This window comes from Crinia signifera, chromosome 5 (genome assembly GCF_055691185.1).
Source record: "Crinia signifera chromosome 5, ASM5569118v1, whole genome shotgun sequence".
In the NCBI taxonomy this organism is placed as follows: Eukaryota; Metazoa; Chordata; class Amphibia; order Anura; family Myobatrachidae; genus Crinia; species Crinia signifera.
In genome coordinates, this window is record NC_139221.1 from 852,592 (window position 1) to 866,289 (window position 13,698).

The window sequence follows — 13,698 nt, forward strand, 5'->3', positions numbered from 1 at the left end:
GAGAGAAGTATTAGGACACGGGGACATGCGCTGACACTGGGGACATGATAGAGACTGTCACATATATCAGGGGTATTACCAGGTACAGGAGGTGACATCACAGGGAGAGAAGTATTAGGACACGGGGACATGTGCTGACACTGGGGACATGATAGAGACTGTCGCATATATCAGGGGTATTACCAGGTACAGGAGGTGACATCACAGGGAGAGAAGTATTAGGACACGGGGACATGCGCTGACACTGGGGACATGATAGAGACTGTCACATATATCATGGGTATTACCAGGTACAGGAGACATCACAGGGAGAGAAGTATTAGGACACTGGGACATGCGCTGACACTGGGGACATGATAGAGACTGTCACATATATCAGGGGTATTACCAGGTACAGGAGGAGACATCACAGGGAGAGAAGTATTAGGACACGGGGACATGCGCTGACACTGGGGACATGATAGAGACTGTCACATATATCAGGGGTATTACCAGGTACAGGAGACATCACAGGGAGAGAAGTATTAGGACACAGGGACATGCGCTGACACTGGGGACATGATAGAGACTGTCACATATATATCAGGGGTATCACCAGGTACAGGAGGAGACATCACAGGGAGAGAAGTATTAGGACACAGGGACATGCGCTGACACTGGGACATGATAGAGACTGTCACATATATCAGGGGTATTACCAGGTACAGGAGGTGACATCACAGGGAGAGAAGTATTAGGACACAGGGACATGCGCTGACACTGGGGACATGATAGAGACTGTCACATATATCAGGGGTATTACCAGGTACAGGAGGTGACATCACAGGGAGAGAAGTATTAGGACACGGGGACATGCGCTGACACTGGGGATATGATAGAGACTGTCACGTATATCAGGGGTATTACCAGGTACAGGGGACATCACAGGGAGAGAAGTATTAGGACACGGGGACATGCGCTGACACTGGGGACATGATAGAGACTGTCACATATATCAGGGGTATTACCAGGTACAGGAGGTGACATCACAGGGAGAGAAGTATTAGGACACGGGGACATGTGCTGACACTGGGGACATGATAGAGACTGTCGCATATATCAGGGGTATTACCAGGTACAGGAGGTGACATCACAGGGAGAGAAGTATTAGGACACGGGGACATGCGCTGACACTGGGGACATGATAGAGACTGTCACATATATCATGGGTATTACCAGGTACAGGAGACATCACAGGGAGAGAAGTATTAGGACACTGGGACATGCGCTGACACTGGGGACATGATAGAGACTGTCACATATATCAGGGGTATTACCAGGTACAGGAGGAGACATCACAGGGAGAGAAGTATTAGGACACGGGGACATGCGCTGACACTGGGGACATGATAGAGACTGTCACATATATCAGGGGTATTACCAGGTACAGGAGACATCACAGGGAGCGAAGTATTAGGACACGGGGACATGCGCTGACACTGGGGGGACATGATAGAGACTGTCACATATATCAGGGGTATTACCAGGTACAGGAGGAGACATCACAGGGAGAGAAGTATTAGGACACGGGGACATGTGCTGACACTGGGGACATGATAGAGACTGTCACATATATATCAGGGGTATTACCAGGTACAGGAGGAGACATCACAGGGAGAGAAGTATTAGGACACGAGGACATGCGCTGACACTGGGGACATGATGGAGACTGTCACATATATAAGGGGTATTACCATGTACAGGAGACATCACAGGGAGAGAAGTATTAGGACACGGGGACATGTGCTGACACTGGGGACATGATAGAGACTGTCACATATATCAGGGGTATTACCAGGTACAGGAGGAGACATCACACGGAGAGAAGTATTAGGACACGGGGACATGCGCTGACACTGGGGACATGATAGAGACTGTCACATATATCAGGGGTATTACCAGGTACAGGAGGAGACATTACAGGGAGAGAAGTATTAGGACACGGGGACATGTGCTGACACTGGGGACATGATAGAGACTGTCACATATATCAGGGGTATTACCAGGTACAGGAGAAGACATCACAGGGAGAGAAGTATTAGGACACGGGGACATGCGCTGACACTGGGGACATGATAGAGACTGTCACATATATCAGGGGTATTACCAGGTACAGGAGGAGACATCACAGGGAGAGAAGTATTAGGACACAGGGACATGCGCTGACACTGGGACATGATAGAGACTGTCACATATATCAGGGGTATTACCAGGTACAGGAGGAGACATCACAGGGAGAGAAGTATTAGGACACGGGGACATGCGCTGACATTGGGGACATGATAGAGACTGTCACATATATCAGGGGTATTACCAGGTACAGGAGGAGACATCACAGGGAGAGAAGTATTAGGACACAGGGACATGTGCTGACACTGGGGACATGATAGAGACTGTCACATATATCAGGGGTATTACCAGGTACAGGAGGAGACATCACAGGGAGAGAAGTATTAGGACACAGGGACATGCGCTGACACTGGGGACATGATAGAGACTGTCACATATATCAGGGGTATTACCAGGTACAGGAGGAGACATCACAGGGAGAGAAGTATTAGGACACGGGGACATGCGCTGACACTGGGGACATGATAGAGACTGTCACATATATCAGGGGTATTACCAGGTACAGGAGAAGACATCACAGGGAGAGAAGTATTAGGACACGGGGACATGCGCTGACACTGGGGACATGATAGAGACTGTCACATATATCAGGGGTATTACCAGGTACAGGAGAAGACATCACAGGGAGAGAAGTATTAGGACACGGGGACATGCGCTGACACTGGGGACATGATAGAGACTGTCACATATATCAGGGGTATTACCAGGTACAGGAGGAGACATCACAGGGAGAGAAGTATTAGGACACGGGGACATGCGCTGACACTGGGGACATGATGGAGACTGTCACATATATCAGGGGTATTACCAGGTACAGGAGACATCACAGGGAGAGAAGTATTAGGACACGGGGACATGTGCTGACACTGGGGACATGATAGAGACTGTCACATATATCAGGGGTATCACCGGATACAGGAGTTGACATCACAGGGAGAGAAGTATTAGGACACGGGGACATGCGCTGACACTGGGGACATGATAGAGACTGTCACATATATCAGGGGTATTACCAGGTACAGGAGGAGACATCACAGGGAGAGAAGTATTAGGACACGGGGACATGTGCTGACACTGGGGACATGATAGAGACTGTCACATATATCAGGGGTATTACCAGGTACAGGAGGAGACATCACAGGGAGAGAAGTATTAGGACACAGGGACATGCGCTGACACTGGGGACATGATAGAGACTGTCACATATATCAGGGGTATTACCAGGTACAGGAGGAGACATCACAGGGAGAGAAGTATTAGGACACGGGGACATGCGCTGACACTGGGGACATGATAGAGACTGTCACATATATCAGGGGTATTACCAGGTACAGGAGAAGACATCACAGGGAGAGAAGTATTAGGACACGGGGACATGCGCTGACACTGGGGACATGATAGAGACTGTCACATATATCAGGGGTATTACCAGGTACAGGAGGAGACATCACAGGGAGAGAAGTATTAGGACACAGGGACATGTGCTGACACTGGGGACATGATAGAGACTGTCACATATATCAGGGGTATTACCAGGTACAGGAGGAGACATCACAGGGAGAGAAGTATTAGGACACAGGGACATGCGCTGACACTGGGGACATGATAGAGACTGTCACATATATCAGGGGTATTACCAGGTACAGGAGAAGACATCACAGGGAGAGAAGTATTAGGACACGGGGACATGCGCTGACACTGGGGACATGATAGAGACTGTCACATATATCAGGGGTATTACCAGGTACAGGAGGAGACATCACAGGGAGAGAAGTATTAGGACACAGGGACATGCGCTGACACTGGGGACATGATAGAGACTGTCACATATATCAGGGGTATTACCAGGTACAGGAGAAGACATCACAGGGAGAGAAGTATTAGGACACGGGGACATGCGCTGACACTGGGGACATGATAGAGACTGTCACATATATCAGGGGTATTACCAGGTACAGGAGGAGACATCACAGGGAGAGAAGTATTAGGACACAGGGACATGCGCTGACACTGGGACATGATAGAGACTGTCACATATATCAGGGGTATTACCAGGTACAGGAGGAGACATCACAGGGAGAGAAGTATTAGGACACAGGGACATGTGCTGACACTGGGGACATGATAGAGACTGTCACATATATCAGGGGTATTACCAGGTACAGGAGGAGACATCACAGGGAGAGAAGTATTAGGACACAGGGACATGCGCTGACACTGGGGACATGATAGAGACTGTCACATATATCAGGGGTATTACCAGGTACAGGAGGAGACATCACAGGGAGAGAAGTATTAGGACACGGGGACATGCGCTGACACTGGGGACATGATAGAGACTGTCACATATATCAGGGGTATTACCAGGTACAGGAGAAGACATCACAGGGAGAGAAGTATTAGGACACGGGGACATGCGCTGACACTGGGGACATGATAGAGACTGTCACATATATCAGGGGTATTACCAGGTACAGGAGGAGACATCACAGGGAGAGAAGTATTAGGACACAGGGACATGCGCTGACACTGGGACATGATAGAGACTGTCACATATATCAGGGGTATTACCAGGTACAGGAGGAGACATCACAGGGAGAGAAGTATTAGGACACGGGGACATGCGCTGACACTGGGGACATGATGGAGACTGTCACATATATCAGGGGTATTACCAGGTACAGGAGACATCACAGGGAGAGAAGTATTAGGACACGGGGACATGTGCTGACACTGGGGACATGATAGAGACTGTCACATATATCAGGGGTATCACCGGATACAGGAGTTGACATCACAGGGAGAGAAGTATTAGGACACGGGGACATGCGCTGACACTGGGGACATGATAGAGACTGTCACATATATCAGGGGTATTACCAGGTACAGGAGGAGACATCACAGGGAGAGAAGTATTAGGACACGGGGACATGCGCTGACACTGGGGACATGATAGAGACTGTCACATATATCAGGGGTATTACCAGGTACAGGAGACATCACAGGGAAAGAAGTATTAGGACACGGGGACATGCGCTGACACTGGGACATGATAGAGACTGTCACATATATCAGGGGTATTACCAGGTACAGGAGACATCACAGGGAGAGAAGTATTAGGACACGGGGACATGCGCTGACACTGGGACATGATAGAGACTGTCACATATATCAGGGGTATTACCAGGTACAGGAGGAGACATCACAGGGAGAGAAGTATTAGGACACGGGGACATGTGCTGACACTGGGGACATGATAGAGACTGTCACATATATCAGGGGTATTACCAGGTACAGGACCGTAAAGAAATTCTTTGTACTAGCTTAATGAAATCTTTTTTCGGTACTTATGTAATATCTGGGCTCCCGTTTTTCTTATGAGACCGCGTCCCCTTGCGGGGCTCGCCACGCTTCGGGCAAGGTGGCTCGCTGCGCTCGCCACACTATATAAAATCAACTCCATGCGTAGTTGGATAGTAGGGGTATGAAAAAATGGGGTGCATTTAACATGGGAGCCCAGATAATACATAAGTACCCTTTTTTCTTCTAATCTATACTCATGCCCTCGTGTCCTAGATTCCTTTCTAGTAGAAAAGAGGGTGTGTGACAGTTCCTTATATTGGCCCTTGATATAGTTGTACATGTTGAGCATGTCCCCCCTTAAATGTCTCTTTTCCAATGTAAATAGTCCCAAATTGCTTAATCTCTCCCCGTAGCTTAAATTCTCCATTCCCCTAATAAGCTTTGTTGCTCGCCTTTGGACTTTTTCTAATTCTATGATGTCCTTTTTATAGTGTGGGGCCCAGAACTGCACTCCGTACTCTAGGTGAGGTCTCACCAATGCTTTATATAGTGGCATAATTACCCTTGAGTCCCTAGTTTCCATTCCCCTCTTAATACATGCCAGAATTTTGTTGGCCTTTTTTGTAGCTACATTACAATGGGCACTACACCCCAGTTTGCTGTCTATTTGGACTCCTAGATCCTTTTCAAGTATGGAATTACCCAGTTCCTCTCTGCTAAGGTTGTAACTTGCACACTGGTTGTGTCTCCCAAGGTGCATAACCTTACATTTATCTACATTGAACCTCATCTTCCATTTTTTTGCCCACTCATCTAGAATTGCAAGATCATTTTGAAGCATGGTGACATCTTCTGATGATTTGATGACTTTGCTAAGCTTTGTATCGTCCGCAAAGATTGATACATTGCTGAGTAACCCTATCCCAATATCGGTAATAAAAATGTTAAACAGAATGGGCCCCAAAACCGAACCCTGGGGCACTCCACTTAGTACCAGTATTGTATCTGATACGGCACCATTCACAACCACTCTTTGTTCTCTATTACATAGCCAATTCCCTACCCATCTGCAGATATTTTCACCCAATCCTAGGTCCTCCATTTTATTAATCAATCTCTTGTGTGGGACAGTATCAAATGCTTTAGCGAAATCTAGGAAAATCACATCTACAGCATTTCCATTATCAAGGTTTTTGCTAACCTCTTCATAGAAACCAAGTAGATTAGTTTGGCATGAATGATTTTTCACGACTTTCTTGGCTCCTGATTGGCCGCTAGGCGGCCAATAGAAATCATCCTGAGGAGAGGCGCCGAGTATGAAATATCTCAGCATCTCTCCTCAGTGCGATGCGGACAGTGCGGGGACTGGCGACAGCTTGAAGAATACCTGGACTACGGCGGACCAAGAGAAGACATCTTCAGCACAGGACCAGGTGAGTAGGATTTCCTTCCACAGCTCCAACATGGATTACTTCGGACCCGGACACTGCCATGGACCTGGAGGACGACACGGACCGCCGACATGGACCTGGAGGACGACACAGGACACCAGGACAGAGGGCTACCTACGGGATCAAGATAGGTAAGTATCAGTATGTGTGTAATGGATGTATTAAAGTTTTATTTTTCTTATGTGTCAGTGTGTGTTTATTTAACTATTTTTTTAAATGTGGAACTACAAGACCCAGCGGGCCCTTTAATGCCCCGCAGGCTGGGACTTGTGGTTCTCCAAGTCCCAGCTTGTGGGGGAGGCTTGCTGGGACTCATAGTTACACAGTTTTAAACAATAGTTTTTTCATCTATTTTTTTTTACACAAAGATCAGCCCGGTGACCACAGCCCAGGGTCACCGGGGACAGCACCAGGCTTCAGCCTGGTCAGGTAAGTCCTGGGGGGGGACCCCTTTATTGGGGGGGTCCCCACTCCCCCAGGGCCCCTGGCCAGGCTGACCGGTCAGGGGGTTAATGTTTTGGCCGCGGGACCTTATATAATAAGTGTCCCCCGGCTGTGACATTTCCCTGCTGGCTGGTTGTGCCTGGGGCTGGTTCTTAAAATACGGGGGACCCCTACTCATTTTGTCCCCCGTATTTTGGGAACCAGCCCCGGACCTGGAGCCTGGGGCTGGTTGTTAAAAATCAGGGAACCCCTATTTGTCAGGTTCCCTGATTTTTAATTACCGGCCCCGACTCTTTCAGCCTGGTGCTGGTTACAGCTGTGGGGGACCCCACGCTGTTTTTTTTAAATATTTATTTATTTTTCTATTTTTTTTTACACTGCAGCCTGCACGGATCTGACTGATCCGTGCAGGCTAAAGCCAAATACGACAGGACAATCAAGGTGTATTTTCCTGTCATATTTTGGTGCCTGTTTTACACCAATTAGCAGCCGTGTTATCCTATCGATGGTGTAGACATTCGTATTTGTAAATACAAATACGAATGTGCTATCTTTAGGAATACGAATTGTTGTATTTTCGGGATAGTAAATCCCGAAAATACAAATGTGTAAAAAATAGGTGTATTTCTGCCTACGAATACACCTATTTTTTACGAATCCATATTAGTAAATTTCCCCCTGAGTGTTACTCCAAGGTCCAGTATGCGGTCCAGGCTTGCTGGGACTCAGTTACACAGCAAAACCCAATGGTTTATTCTATTTTTTACACACAAAACAGCCCAGGGGTACCGGGGACAGCCCCAAGCTTCAGCCTGGGCAGGAAAATTCTGGAGGGGGGGGGGGGGGGGTTGGGGCGTGTAAATACAGATAACCGATGTATGCATTCGTATTCTTAGTAAGTTTTGTCCACAGTACCCTATAATGACCATGTGAAAAAACATAATTGGGAAATTTTTGCTAATTTAATAAAAAAAAAAAAGATATCACATGTATGTAAGTATTCACAGCCTTTGCTCTTTGTACTACTTTATTATACTAGTGACTATACTGTTATTTTATTATTATTATTATTATTATTATTATACTAGTGACTATACTGTTCATTTTAGAATTATTATTATACTAGCGACTCTACTGTTATTTCACTACACAGTTATACTACACAGACATTATATTACACACAGCCCCCCCCCTACACAGACATTATATTACACACAGCCCCCCCCTACACAGACATTATATTACACACAGCCCCCCCCTACACAGACATTATATTACACACAGCCTCCCCCCTACACAGACATTATATTACACACAGCCCCCCCCCCTACACAGACATTATATTACACACAGCCTCCCCCCTACACAGACATTATATTACACACAGCCTCCCCCCTACACAGACATTATATTACACACAGCCCCCCTACACAGACATTATATTACACACAGCCCCCCCTACACAGACATTATATTACACACAGCCCCCCCCTACACAGACATTATATTACACACAGCCCCCCCCTACACAGACATTATATTACACACAGCCCCCCCCCTACACAGACATTATATTACACACAGCCCCCCCCTACACAGACATTATATTACACACAGCCCCCCCCCCTACACAGACATTATATTACGCACAGCCCCCCCTACACAGACATTAAATTACACACAGCCTCCCCCCCTACACAGACATTATATTACACACAGCCGCCCCCCCTACACAGACATTAAGGGGGAAATTTACTAAAGGAAATTTGTAAAAAATAGGTGTATTTGTATTTAGAAATACACTTATTTTTGACATTTACTATCCCGAAAATACGTCAATTCGTAGTCGTATTGATGTGCTATCAATAAGAATACGAATTGCCGTATTTTCGGGATAGTAAATGTCAAAAATAAGTGTATTTCTGGATACAAATACACCTATTTTTTACAAATTTCCTTTAGTAAATTTCCCCCTAAATTACACACAGCCTCCCCCCCTACACAGACATTATATTACACACAGCCGCCCCCCCCTACACAGACATTAAATTACACACAACCTCCCCCCCTACACAGACATTATATTACACACAGCCGCCCCCCCCCTACACAGACATTAAATTACACACAACCTCCCCCCCTACACAGACATTCTATTATACACAGCCCCCCCTACACAGACATTATATTACACACAGCCTCCCCCCTACAAAGACATTATATTACACACAGCCCCCCCCCACACAAACATTATATTACACACAGCCCCCCCCCTACACAGACATTATATTACACACAGCCCCCCCCCCACACAGACATTATATTACACACAGCCTCCCCCCCTACACAGACATTATATTACACACAGCCCCCCCCCCCCTACACAGACATTATATTACACATAGCCCCCCCCCTACACAGACATTATGTTACACACAGCCTCCCCCCCTACACAGACATTGTTACACACAGCCCCCCCTACACAGACATTATATTACACACAGCCTCCCCCCTACACAGACATTATATTACACACAGCCTCCCCCCCCTACACAGACATTATATTACACACAGCCCCCCCCTACACAGACATTATATTACACACAGCCCCCCCCTACAGAGACATTATATTACACACAGCCCCCCCTACACAGACATTATATTACACACAGCCGCCCCCCCCACACAGACATTATATTACACACAGCCCCCCCCCTACACAGACATTATATTACACACAGCCTCCCCCCCACACAAACATTATATTACACACAGCCCCCCCCTACACAGACATTGTTACACACAGCCCCCCCCTACACAGACATTATGTTACACACAGCCTCCCCCTACACAGACATTATATTACACACAGCCTCCCCCCCCTACACAGACATTATATTACACACAGCCCCCCCCCTACACAGACATTATATTACACACAGCCCCCCCCTACACAGACATTATATTACACACAGCCCCCCCTACAGAGACATTATATTACACACAGCCCCCCCTACACAGACATTATATTACACACAGCCGCCCCCCTACACAGACATTATATTACACACAGCCCCCCCCCCTACACAGACATTATATTACACACAGCCTCCCCCCCACACAAACATTATATTACACACAGCCCCCCCCACACAGACATTATATTACACACAGCCTCCCCCCTACACAGACATTATATTACACATAGCCCCCCCCTACACAGACATTATATTACACACAGCCCCCCCTACACAGACATTATATTACACACAGCCCCCCCTACACAGACATTATATTACACACAGGCCCCCCCCCACACACACATTATATTACACACAGCCCCCCCCCCCCCACACAGACATTATATCCCCCCACAGCCGAAACCAGCACCAGGCTGACAGAGCCTGGAGCCGGTAATTAAAAATCAGGGAACCCGACAAATAGGGGTTCCCTGATTTTTAACAACCAGCCCCAGGCTCCTGCTCTGGGGCTGGTTCCCAAAATACGGGGGACAAAATGACTAGGGGTCCCCCGTATTTTAAGAACCAGCCCCAGGCAAAACCAGCCAGCAGGGTAATGCCATAGCCGGGGGGAGACTTTTTATGCAAGTCCCCCCGGCCAAAGCATTCATCCCTACCGACCAGTCAGCCTGGCCAGGGGACCTGGAGGAGTGGGGACCCCCCCAATGAAGGGGTCCCCCCCCTCCAGGACTTACCTGACCAGGCTGAAGCCTGGTACTGTCCCCGATGCCCCTGGGCGGTGGGCATCGGGCTGATTATGGTGTAAAAAAAAAGATAAAACTATTGTTTTTTACTGTGTCACTACAAGTGCCAGCAAGCTGGGACTTGGAGAACCACAAGTCCCAGCCTGCTGGGCATTAAAGGGCCCGCTGGCACTTGTAGTTCCACAGTTCAAAAAATAGTGCACAAAACACACTGACACACATTTGAAATAAAAGTTTAATACACACATCACAAACACACTGATACTTACCTATCTTGATCCCGTCGGTAGGTCGTTGGCTCCGGTGTCGGCGGCTCTGGGTCGGCGGCTCCGAGGTCGGCGTCCTGTCTGAAGAAAATCCATGCTGGACCTGTGGAAGTAAATCCTACTCACCAGGTCCTCCATGGATGGTCTTCTGTCTTCTCTCTTCTTTTCCAGGACTTTATTCTTTCTCTTCTGTCTTCTGTCTTCTTCTTTGTTTACGCTGCCAGGACTTTCAGAGCTGGAAAGATGTTGCCTCCTCGACGTCTGGACTAAGAATGAATTCTAGCCAATCAGGAGCCGACTTTACTGGCTCCTGATTGGCCACTAGGCGGCTCCTGATTGGCTAGAATTCATTCTTAGTCCAGACGTCGAGGAGGCAACATCTCTCCAGCTCTGAAAGTCCCGACAGCCGGCAGCGTAAACAAAGAAGAAGACAGAAGACAGAAGAGAAAGAATAAAGTCCTGGAAAAGAAGAGAGAAGACAGAAGACCATCCATGGAGGACCTGGTGAGTAGGATTTACTTCCACAGGTCCAACATGGATTTTCTTCAGACAGGACGCCGACACTGGAGCCGCCGACACTGGAGCCGCCGACACTGGAGCCGCCGACACTGGAGCCGCCGACCTACCGACGGGATCAAGATAGGTAAGTATCAGTGTGTTTGTGATGTGTGTATTAAACTTTTATTTCAAATGTGTGTCAGTGTGTTTTGTGCACTATTTTTTTAACTGTGGAACTACAAGTGCCAGCGGGCCCTTTAATGCCCAGCAGGCTGGGACTTGTGGTTCTCCAAGTCCCAGCTTGCTGGGGAGGCTTGCTGGCACTTGTAGTGCCACAGTAAAAAACAATAGTTTAATCTTTTTTTTACACCATAATCAGCCTGATGCCCACCGCCCAGGGGCATCGGGGATAGTACCAGGCTTCAGTCTGGTCAGGTAAGTCCTGCAGGGGGGGACCCCTTCATTGGGGGGGTCCCCACTCCCCCAGGGCCCCTGGCCAGGCTGACTGGTCGGTAGGGATGAATGCTTTGGCCGGGGGGACTTGCATAAAAAGTCTCCCCCCGGCTGTGGCATTACCCTGCTGGCTGGTTTTGCCTGGGGCTGGTTCTTAAAATACGGGGGACCCCTAGTCATTTTGTCCCCCGTATTTTGGGAACCAGCCCCGGACCTGGAGCCTGGGGCTGGTTGTTAAAAATCGGGGAACCCCTATTTGTCGGGTTCCCTGATTTTTAATTACCGGCCCCGGCTCCTTCAGCCTGGTGCTGGTCACAGCTGTGGTGGGGACCCCACGCCGTTTTTTTTTAAAATTTATTTAATTTTTCGGTACTTATGTATTATCTGGGCTCCCAATTTAAATGCACCCCATTTTTTCATGCCCCTACTATCCAATTACGCATGGAGTTGATTTTATATAGTGTGGCGAGCGCAGCGAGCCACCGTGCCCGAAGCGTGGCGAGCGCAGCGAGCCCCGCGAGGGGAGGCGGTCTCATAAGAAAAACGGGAGCCCAGATATTACATAAGTACCAATTTTTCTATTTTTTTACACCGCAGCCTGCACGGATCTGACTGATCCGTGCAGGCTTAAAGCAAATAGAACAGGAAAATGGTGTTCTATTTTCCTGTCGTATTTGCATGCCTGTTTTACACCAATAAGCAGCCGTATTATCAGTACGGCTGCTTAGTAAATCAGAAACCACCATTCTTTTGAATGGTGATTTCTGTCGTATCCTATCGATGGTGTAGGACATTCGTATTTGTAAATACAAATATGAATGTTCCATCTTTAGGACTACGAATTGTTGTATTTTTGGGATTGTAAATCCCGAAAATACAAATTCGTAAAAAAAAGGTGTATTTCTCCCTACGAATACACCTTTTTTCTACGAATCCATTTTGGTAAATGTCCCCCTATATTACACACAGCCTCCCCCCTACACAGACATTATATTACACACATCCCCCCCCCTACACAGACATTATATTACACACAGCACCCCCCCCCTACACAGACATTATATTACACACAGCCCCCCCTACACAGACATTATATTACACACAGCCTACCCCTACACAGACGTTATATTACACACAGCCCCCCCCCTACACAGACATTATATTACACACAGCCCCCCCTACACAGACATTATATTACACACAGCCCCCCCTACACAGACATATTACACACAGCCCCCCCTACACAGACATTATATTACACACAGCCCCCCCTACACAGACATATTACACACAGCCTCCCCCTACACAGACATTATATTACACACAGCCCCCCCTACACAGACATTCTATTACACACAGCCCCCCCCCCCTACACAGACATTCTATTACA

The 13,698-nt window shown here is 47.7% G+C and overlaps 1 protein-coding gene across 4 annotated transcripts in view; it reads left to right on the top strand.

Annotated features, from left to right (window-relative positions):
• The window catches only part of LOC146079840 (sphingomyelin phosphodiesterase 5-like), a 133,851-nt gene that overhangs the window by 88,154 nt on the left and 31,999 nt on the right, over nt 1-13,698 (top strand). The window contains exon 6 of one of the 4 annotated variants that reach the window (XR_014474755.1): nt 5,964-5,995. The exons of the other annotated variants lie outside the window; for them this stretch is intronic. The gene's annotated coding sequence lies outside the window, so the exon portion shown is untranslated. The remainder of the gene's footprint in view (nt 1-5,963; nt 5,996-13,698) is intronic. 4 annotated transcript variants of the gene reach the window in all.